We start from the raw sequence: 10,063 nt of genomic DNA, 5'->3' as shown, positions 1-10,063 counted from the left end.
ATGCACACGGCTAAGCTGCAAGTTTTAGCTAGTGTAGAGAGACAGGGATATGAACGAATAACTGAATGTATCCACCTTTTCTGACTGTTGGGAGGGCCACATCCATCATCAATCCAAACTTTTCTCAATGCAATCATTCATTCAACAGATGAACATACATGTGGTTGCCAACCAAAATGGAAATCAACATCTCTCCCCAGAAATGGGAAGAAAAGAAACCACATGCTAGCACAAGCCAAATTAGCCAAGAACACACACATTCATATACAAGTCGCAGAATAATCATCGATTGATTAGTAAATCCCAGATATAATAAGTACTTCCTCCGATCCATAATAAGTATCGCAGTTTAGAACTACCTTTCCTCAGTTAGTTAAAAACAGCGACACCTATTATTATGGGTCAGAGGGAGTAATATATATCCACAAAAATTACATGGTATCAGTATGTATACTGTATGTTTGGTTGGATGAATATATAATCTAATGTATATGTATGTCAATCTTAATTGGGTAGTTGAGGCTAGCTAGCATGATATGTCTGGCTTGGGTGGAGAGCAGGTCATGGTGTCCACGACAACTCCCAGCTAGGGATGGCACCCACATGGTTTGGTTGCGGGAGTAGCCAAGCCATACCCTTACCCATCTCATTTAGTCATACCCATCACATGTACCCATACCCGCTAGTGGATACAATTTTTCCCATAACCATCATCCGTCAGGATTAGTGGGTACCCGTAGGTAAAAATACCCATGTTTGCATATATAACATCAATTTGAGCAGCACATAATCATAAACAACAACGTATAATCATAATTTATAAAGAGCAACCCATAATAACATCAATACATACTTATAAATATTAACACATCATAAACACCAACATAAACATCAAAACTTTCTTGTACACAACAGCACATCAAAACATCAACACATAATCATAAACAATATAGCACATAGTCATACATTTTAAGTTCACAAACTCATGACAAAGGGTAGAGGTAATCTGCCCATACTTGTTTGATTCTATAAGGGTACATGTGTATGTGGGTATGGGTTATATGATCCAATACCGTACCCGCTCTACCCGATGGGTTTGAGATTTCCCTATTTATATACCCATGGGTAACTTTTTGTTCTGTACCCATACCCTAATAGGGTGTTTACCCGCAGGGTACGTCAGTAATGGGTACCCGTTGCCATCCCTACTCCCAGCTGAGCTTGACGGAGTAGCTGTCATGGTTGACCAGTGCAAGAAACAACAACGAATGAACAATAACATATCTACACATCCACATTTTCTAAAACAAATCTACACATCCACCTACAGTTGGTAAGGCTATGTGGATCACTTGATGCATAGGCCGAGGGCGTTCCCCTCTTTTAGAAAATAAAAATCCACCTACAGTTTTTCTAGGGATGAACATGGGGTAGCTGGAAAATTGTACATAGACATGCGTTTATGTATAGTACAATGAAGGTTCTAAGGTGGCCGACGCTCACAGGAGGTCCCCACCTTTCGACTTGTGCTCAACTATATATGTCAGCTCGTGGATCATACCATTAAATCCATGACATGGGCCAACTAACTATTCCCTTTCCCCCTCAACTGCTTAGTTTTCGGTTTATTCTTTTTGAAAAGAAGTCTAGTTGAAATATCCACCATGGTCTAGTGAAAACCAGAAGATTGGCCAATGAATTGATTGCACTGACATGTAGAGTATAAGGCTGAATCACCATAGTAGGTCCCGTTGAATGGTGGGACTATGTGGTGAGAAAAGACTAAGTCGCAGGTGAAGCTCACCGGTCATGGACTAGCGGAACTGAAAGCTTTGCCTACATCAACACACATATGGGATAGCAGAGCCGCCTCGAAACCACCAGATCCAAAAAGCCAGACATGATAGCGTGTAGACACCAAAGCTCATTAGCACCTGATCACCAAAAGGGTCGACCTCTATGAGGTTGGAGCCAGAACAACATTATGCCTAGCACCACCCCTATCGCCGCATCATCGAAGCAACGCCATGAGGTCATATACTCTAACCATTCAAGAACTAACCACACACCCAACAATTGAGATCTTAGACCCCCCCCCTCTCCCACCATCGGGTCGGCGTTAGAGAAGGATAGTGGATTGGTGGACTCCTTCGTGAGGATGGATGTTTTGTTTGATTGTGAAGGCCCGTTCTAAAAAAGATCAAATAATGCTGACACCAAGTATTATAGACCCATTAGGTGCTAAATATTTTCCACACTAGGCTTTCTAGTGATTAGATGGATTAATTAACCAAACAAGAAAGGTCGACCTCAAGCCAGCCTTGAATGTCTTGTCCTGGTGTACAATGTATGGCTAGTCAAGCAGATGTGGATCCTAGTGCATAAAGAAAATCTTGGCTAATTTTTCGATAAAGGGCACTTTTATTATCTCAAAATGTAGCATCAAGCGATACAAAGCATTTAGAGTATGACCCGGCCTCTGCATAACTAGGATGCACACAGCCAAACATCAAAAATCTGACAAGAAAAAAAATGACAATTTGGCAAGAGTAGAGTCCTATAGACCGACACTATGCCTATGTCGAAACGGTTGGTGGATCGATGCGGAGATTATGCTGCCATCCATGTTGGGTAAAAAACTCCATAGCCACCTGCTCCAATCGCGTACACACCGTCTTGAATAGCGGTTGGTACTCCGCACGTTGTAGCATAGACCACATACGAAGCGAGTGCGTACAACGGAAAATAACCTGCAAAGGAGAAGCATTTTTGTCATTAAAAACCAAATCGTTTCTACATAGCCAAAGCGACCATAGTAAGGCGTACGCTCCCACCCTTATTAGCGTTTTGAACCTATTTGAAATACCGTCCAACCAATGACCAAAAATATTGGCAACACTTGTGGGCGGATACAAATTTGACGCTATTTGGATGACCGACCACGTAGAACGCGCAAACTTGCATTGAAAAAAGAGGTGTTTGATTGTCTCGTTATGAGTACAAAAACAACACTTCTTACTTCCTGGCCAGTTGCGTCGTGCAAGGTTGTCTTTGGTTAGCACAACACCTCTACGAAGATACCACATGAATATTTTAACTTTTAGTGGAATCTTTGCCTTCTAGATTTTTTTGTTATTGCTCTTCGGTACCTCAAAATGCGTGAGCGCATGATACATAGAGTCTACCGTGAAAGACCCCGATGTAGTAAGGTTCCAGCGAAACACAACACGGCCTTGCGTCAGGTCAATCAGATCTAGACGGGATAAGAGATTATGCCATGACATAAGTCGAGCGCCAACCAAATCCCGCCTGAATGAAATATTCGGCGGGGATGAGCTGAGCACCTGCGCAATAGTATTGTTCTTATCGCGAGCAATGTTGTACAAGGCTGGATATTGTTCTCGGAGACTGGCATTGCCTAGCCAGATGTCTTCCCAGAAACGAATCTCCGACCCGTCCTTTATCGCGAAAGACCCAAAGCGAAAGAGTTGTTTCTTTGCCGCCATTAGGCCAGCCCAAAAGTGTGAGTCGCCAGGTTTCCAATATGCCTGAGACACCGCCTTTTGGCCTAGATACTTGTTGCGCAACATGGTTTGCCAAACACCATCCTCAGTAAGAAGTTTGAACAACCATTTACTAAGTAGGGCCTCATTCTTGACCTGCAGGTCATGAATTCCAAGGCCACCTTGGTCTTTCGGCCTACAAACCACGCTCCATTTGGTCAGCCGGTATTTTTTCTTTTCACCATCTCCTTGCCAAAAGAATCTGGACCTAAAATCTTGGCTAATTAAGTGTTAGAGTACGTAATGGGCCTAATGGGCCCATTAGTCTTAGGGTTAATTAGAGATAAGGATCGCTTGCTTAGGGGTCAAGTAAGTCTTGCTTGGGAGTCAAGTAAACCTCTCTATATAAAGAGAGGAGATGTATCAATCTAATCAAGTAAGAATTAAGAAGGAAATCCCTTCCCTCTTGCCCGGCCGTGGGCAAAAAGGCCCCCGGTCAGCCCTCTCGCGCCCTCCTTCTAGCAGCGCCATTACAATTTGGTATCAGCTAGCTTCGGTTCGATCATGTCTTCACCGTTGCCAAGCCCGTCTCTTCCGCTGCCGGTCACCTTGTCGCCTCCCGCGACCATCACGACTGTCGCCCCGCTCCTGCCCGCGCCGGGATCCTCTGTCGCGCCCGCCCCCGCCGTCCTCACCTGGGAGGAGGTGTCCGGGGTGCTGCGGGACCTAACCCAGGCGGTCCAGGAGATCCACCTGTTCTTGGCCGGGTCCTACGGGCCGCACCCGGTTGCGCCGACCATCGCCACCCCCGCGCCGCCGTGGCTGCCATGGCAGCTGCCGCACCAGGCGGCCTTCGCCGTGCTCGCCAGGCCGCTGCAGCTGCCATCCATCACCACCACCGCCCAGCCCTGGCTGCAGTGGCAGCCGCCACTCCTGGCGGCCTCCGCCGCGCCCGGTGCTCCGACGCAGCAGCCGTTGCAGCTGCAGCAGCCACCGCTGGTCAGCTCCGCCGCCCAGTATGGGATGCCCTACGACGGGAGTGCGACGGGAGTGCGATTACCTCGTTCCCATCAGTGCCGCCGCCATCCCAGGGCGTCCACATCCAGCAGATCAAGTCCCTGCCGTCGCCGTCACCGCTTCCGTCTTGGATTGCTACCCGCCACGTGTCGGCGGCGGTGAGGCTGCAGGCTGCTGCGCGCGGCCTCCTAGCGCGTCGGCGTGTGTGGGAGATGCGTGGTCTGCAGCAGCCGCTCCTCCAAGTTGCCCTTCGCTGCGCAAAAGACCTCGATCTCGTCCGCTGTGTCGGGGATCTTGGGCATGCGTTTTCCCCCATGGGCGGCTGGCACGTTGTTTTCCCCGCGGGCAGCGACCTCAAAGTCTGCGACATCGGCGGTTGGGGGGCCGCACCCCTCCTCGTCATTCTCAATCGCAAGCCCTACACTCTTCCCTGTGCGGTGCAGATCAACAGCCATCCGGCGGGGAGAAGGCAGGGTGTCACCGACAGGAGCGCACCGCGTAGCACCACTGCTTTCCGCCACCGACCACCGCGAGGGCGCCTCTGCTGGTCGCTCTTGCGACCACTTCCAGGTGGCCATACACATGCACTCCTTTGGTCCAGGTGGTGTCCATGGGATCCAGGTGGCTGTACACGTGCACGTCCGACGTGCGGATGGTGTCCACATTTTGTTAAAGGGTCCAAAATAAAACGTCTCAGTCCATTTTAGGTTGAGAATAATAAAACAAGCCGAGATGTAAAAGGCTCGTTTTTAGATGTTAGGTTTGTGTTGCGTCGAGTCATGGTTATAAGTTGGTTAGGCTGCAGCTCAAGGACAAGCTGCATGTCCAGGTGGGATGTAGTGTTAGAGTACGTAATGGGCCTAATGGGCCCATTAGTCTTAGGGTTAATTAGAGATAAGGGTCGCTTGCTTAGGGATCAAGTAAGTCTTGCTTGGGAGTCAAGTAAACCTCTCTATATAAAGAAAGGAGATGTATCAATCTAATCAAGCAAGAATTAAGAAGGAAATCCCTTCCCTCTTGCCCGGCCGTGGGCAAAAAGGCCCCCGGCCAGCCCTCTCGCGCCCTCCTTCTAGCAGCGCCATAACATTAAGTGACCTCTCTCTCTCTCTTCTCTCTCTCTCTCAAACATATAAGATACTGCTACTGCTATCCGACATACCAAACTGTTAGTAGAAAGAAGAAAAGAAAAGAAGGAAAACTGCAGCTGGCTATGTCGATTGGGAGAGGAGTTGCAGCGTGTAGGGGGGCATTCTATTCCTACTCAATTATTTGGCTGACTTGGCTGACTAGTAGCATATACAACTATAATCATCGGACACATGTCGTCCTCCCATGGGTTCCTAGTGTATATTCCACTGTCTTGGACCTCCCTATCCAATCGATGCAAGCTATGATCTCACTCTTGTCTTTCTAGAGTGTTTAGAAGGAATCGGGTCAAACTACGCGGTTTCCCTCCTGCTATTCTTCATTATACAATCTGCTAAAAAGAATATGAATTAAGTAATCCTTGATCATGCATGCTAAACAAGTTTTGCCACCCCTTTTGGCAAATTGTGTAGACAAAGCATTGTTCTCTGTCAGTTACAAACGTATGTATGTATACATGCTTAGAAGCATAATTATGAGGTTCTTATGTTAGTGGTGAGTGTGCAAGCACGTCTACATTAATTGACATCAATCAAGTAAGAAAAATTAAGTTAAGCTCTTTCACAAATGTTACATCAACATACGTCGTGTTGAGTTCCCGCAAAAAAAAAAGTTATATTTGTTGAGGGAGACAACTAACTTAATTAGCATAAAGAAGTTATTCATGCTACAAAGAAGACGTGAAACACCAACTAAAGGAGCGCTTGATTGTAAAAAAAAATTAATCGTTACGGCGCGATATTAGGTGATGGAAGCAAGATCAGATGTCCCATTTGCATTGAGAAATCAGTCAGTATTTGGTGGACGCTTAGCGACATCGTCCATGGCAATAATGAAAACAATGTGCGTTGCCAGATAAATAGTTTTGATTTTGCTGTTGCGGGATGCGTGATGTGTTGTCAATCATCTGTCCGAAAGTAACCAAAGAAGTTCGGTAGGATAGCAAGGCACCATAGCTTAATTTACTTAGATGTACTAATACATCGTCAAAGATTCCATTCCGTACCACTCTTGGTAGCTAGTGGGATTAATCAGCTCAATAATGCAACAAGCTGGCTACTAGTGGCCTACGCAATCTAAAAACTTGGCTAAATAATTTCCTCTCTCTTTCGAGAGACAGAGACGACTAAGGGGCAGAGCAACATGGATTGATGGATGGACCAAATGTCACCTGTATGTATTTGTGGCTAGATGCTGTTGTTAGAGAGGGAGAGGCAATCCAACATGATTCCATCGCATCAAGAATCAAGAATTAGTACTATATCCATGGTTTTGGGTACCGGGCGGTAAATTCGGTTACCGCCCGGTAACCGTGTTTCTCGCCGCCCCACGAGAAACGTATGCCCCGAGCGATTTTTTATGAATTTTTCGATTTTTTTGAATTTAAAATCTCATAGTTATGTTAGATACGTTAGGAGCTTAAAGAGATCGTGCAGTCACTATAGCGTACTGGTTAGCATGGGGTAGCTGGTTAAATTACCTGAGAGCAACATGGATTGATGGATGGACCAAATGTCACCTGTATGTATTTGTGGCTAGATGCTGTTGTTAGAGAGGGAGAGGCAATCCAACATGATTCCATCGCATCAAGAATCAAGAATTAGTACTATATCCATGGTTTTGGGTACCGGGCGGTAAATTCGGTTACCGCCCGGTAACCGTGTTTCTCGCCGCCCCACGAGAAACGTATGCCCCGAGCGATTTTTTATGAATTTTTCGATTTTTTTGAATTTAAAATCTCATAGTTATGTTAGATACGTTAGGAGCTTAAAGAGATCGTGCAGTCACTATAGCGTACTGGTTAGCATGGGGTAGCTGGTTAAATTACCTGAGAGCAACATGGATTGATGGATGGACCAAATGTCACCTGTATGTATTTGTGGCTAGATGCTGTTGTTAGAGAGGGAGAGGCAATCCAACATGATTCGATCGCATCAAGAATCAAGAATTAGTACTATATCCATGGTTTTGGGTACCGGGCGGTAAATTCGGTTACCGCCCGGTAACCGTGTTTCTCGCCGCCCCACGAGAAACGTATGCCCCGAGCGATTTTTTTTGAATTTTTCGATTTTTTTGAATTTAAAATCTCATAGTTATGTTAGATACGTTAGGAACTTAAAGAGATCGTGCAGTCACTATAGCGTACTGGTTAGCATGCGGTAGCTGGTTAAATTACCTGAGATCTTGGGTTCGAGTGTCGTAGTTGTCCTTTTTGCTTTTTTTTTACGATAAAAAGCATATGTTGTAAAAATAAACGGCGCTCGAGGGATTCGATCTAGCAACCTCTAGGCAAAGAAAAGCACATATACGACCTAACCAACACGCCATACGGTGGATGCTGAAGGAATTGAGTCCAGATCTAATTTATAAAACATAAAAATAAATTAAATTCAAAAATCAAATTCAAATTTCGTCCGAAATTTTTCCGGGATTTCGCGGTTACCATGGTAACCGAGAATTTCGGTGCCCCACGAGAAAAAATGTGCCCTCGGGATCCAAAGGGCACATTATGTCGATCCATGGAAAGGAAACTGAATAGTAACTACCCTTCATATATAGTACAACAGCAGCTCCAACGATATCTAGATTTAATTATCACTATGAAACAAGTTTTAGATTTAAACTGGCATGCACGAGAGAAGACATGGCCTAGGCGAAACAGCCGCGGCATGCACATAGACTAGGGGCCTATAGTCACGTTGGGCGAGAAAGATGCAGTCATAAACTAGGCCGAAGCAGAGTTACCGCACAAGAAATATATAGGTCTGACGCACTTGCTCGCATTGCGGAGGAAGGCCAGGGTGATGGGAGCTTGCGGCTGAGAGCTCGGGGGCGACGAGCGGGTCGAGGTGGATAATGCGCGTATGAATATATTTTCAATAATAATGCTAAACATACAAAGAGTTACACGCAATTACATGTTGACTAGGATTTTTTTTCATCTACTAACCAATTACAAACTTGCCCTTGAAAATCTTCAAAGGGGGTGGGCCGCCTCCTCATCTATTGACCAATCAAATTAACTCTTTTTGTAAAACCTTGTAACTCGTTTGTACGTGTAGCATTACTCTATTTTCAATCATGTGAATGCGAATGTGCACTCCCATATGAATATAAACGTGATGACGACACGTGCCTGGCCGATCATGTCAACAGATATTAACATAAGTAGCCAACTCAAACAGCACTGATTATGATCCAGCTGGCTGATGTAGAGCATTGACTCCATGGTACCAACACACCTACGTGTTGTCCAGCAATTGGTTCAGCAGGATATACGCGCGTACGTGTTGACCATTAGTTTAGCTACCCTAATTTGTTCAGAGCATTATTAGTAGTGTATAAGTATACCCGGCGCTCGTGGTTTCTTGCTTGACCAGCTCTGCGGAAAATGAGCTGGTACAAGTTACCTAGCTAAATTTATAACCATGGAGGGTTGTCCATTTCAGCCCTCCGTCCGAAAAAACTTGTCCCAAACTTGCCTCTTAAATGGATGTATCTAGCACTAACTTGGTGCTAGACACATCCATTTGAGGGGGACAAGCTTTTTCGGACGGAGGGAGTATGCATGTTGACGATCATAGACTCCTATTCATACGTTGCACCAAAATTTCAGCAAAGAAATCGGTCCTTGCTAGCTAGCTAGATTAAAGTATACATTGTAATGGATGGATAGGTCAACATCGATCAGTAGTTGCACTAACTTGTTGCCAACTGTTTTGACTTGATGTCACCAGTGGGAAATGAAGCACCAATTTCCCAACACAGAGATGATGAACTCGGTCCGTTTACTTGTGCCCTAATCAACCTGTGAGCTTCTTTTGCACCCTACGTATATTCAATTCAATTCTCTGTCGGACGATTCTTATCCAAAAGCTGAAAGGTATCATCGCATCGCATCGCATCGCATAAAGGAGGCTTGGCCCATCTTGCCTCTTGGGAGGAAACAGGGACTGCGCGCCACACGTACTAGAATCATGATCAAACGCACTGTAGTAACTCTGTAAAAATGTTTGTCTTGGGTGAGTGGGATGTGTGTTAGGTGTTGGACTTCTGTTCCATTTATCTTTGACGATGATAGTGAAACCCAGGGCGCCGTAACTCATATAAAGAAAAGGTCAATGTAAAATGTTTAATTAACGCACGTTCGGTGGAGCCGGACCCAGTGGACGACCATGTCATCCATCGGGCCCTTCTGATTTTCAGGAGACGTTCTATAGCACACATCTATTTCAAATGCTTCTTCATATTGAAAAGAGGGGATCGAGGAGGAAAACAAAGAGATATTCCTACTCGAACGATAAGTCATGTTGTTTACATGTCTTCTATATATAGTAATTCCTATGATTGCTCCCTATCCTCGCTTACTATGAAGATGTGTGTGTGTGTGTGTGTGT

The sequence above is a fragment of the Triticum aestivum genome, chromosome 5B, assembly GCF_018294505.1.
Source record: "Triticum aestivum cultivar Chinese Spring chromosome 5B, IWGSC CS RefSeq v2.1, whole genome shotgun sequence".
In the NCBI taxonomy this organism is placed as follows: Eukaryota; Viridiplantae; Streptophyta; class Magnoliopsida; order Poales; family Poaceae; genus Triticum; species Triticum aestivum.
This window is presented reverse-complemented; position numbering follows the sequence as displayed.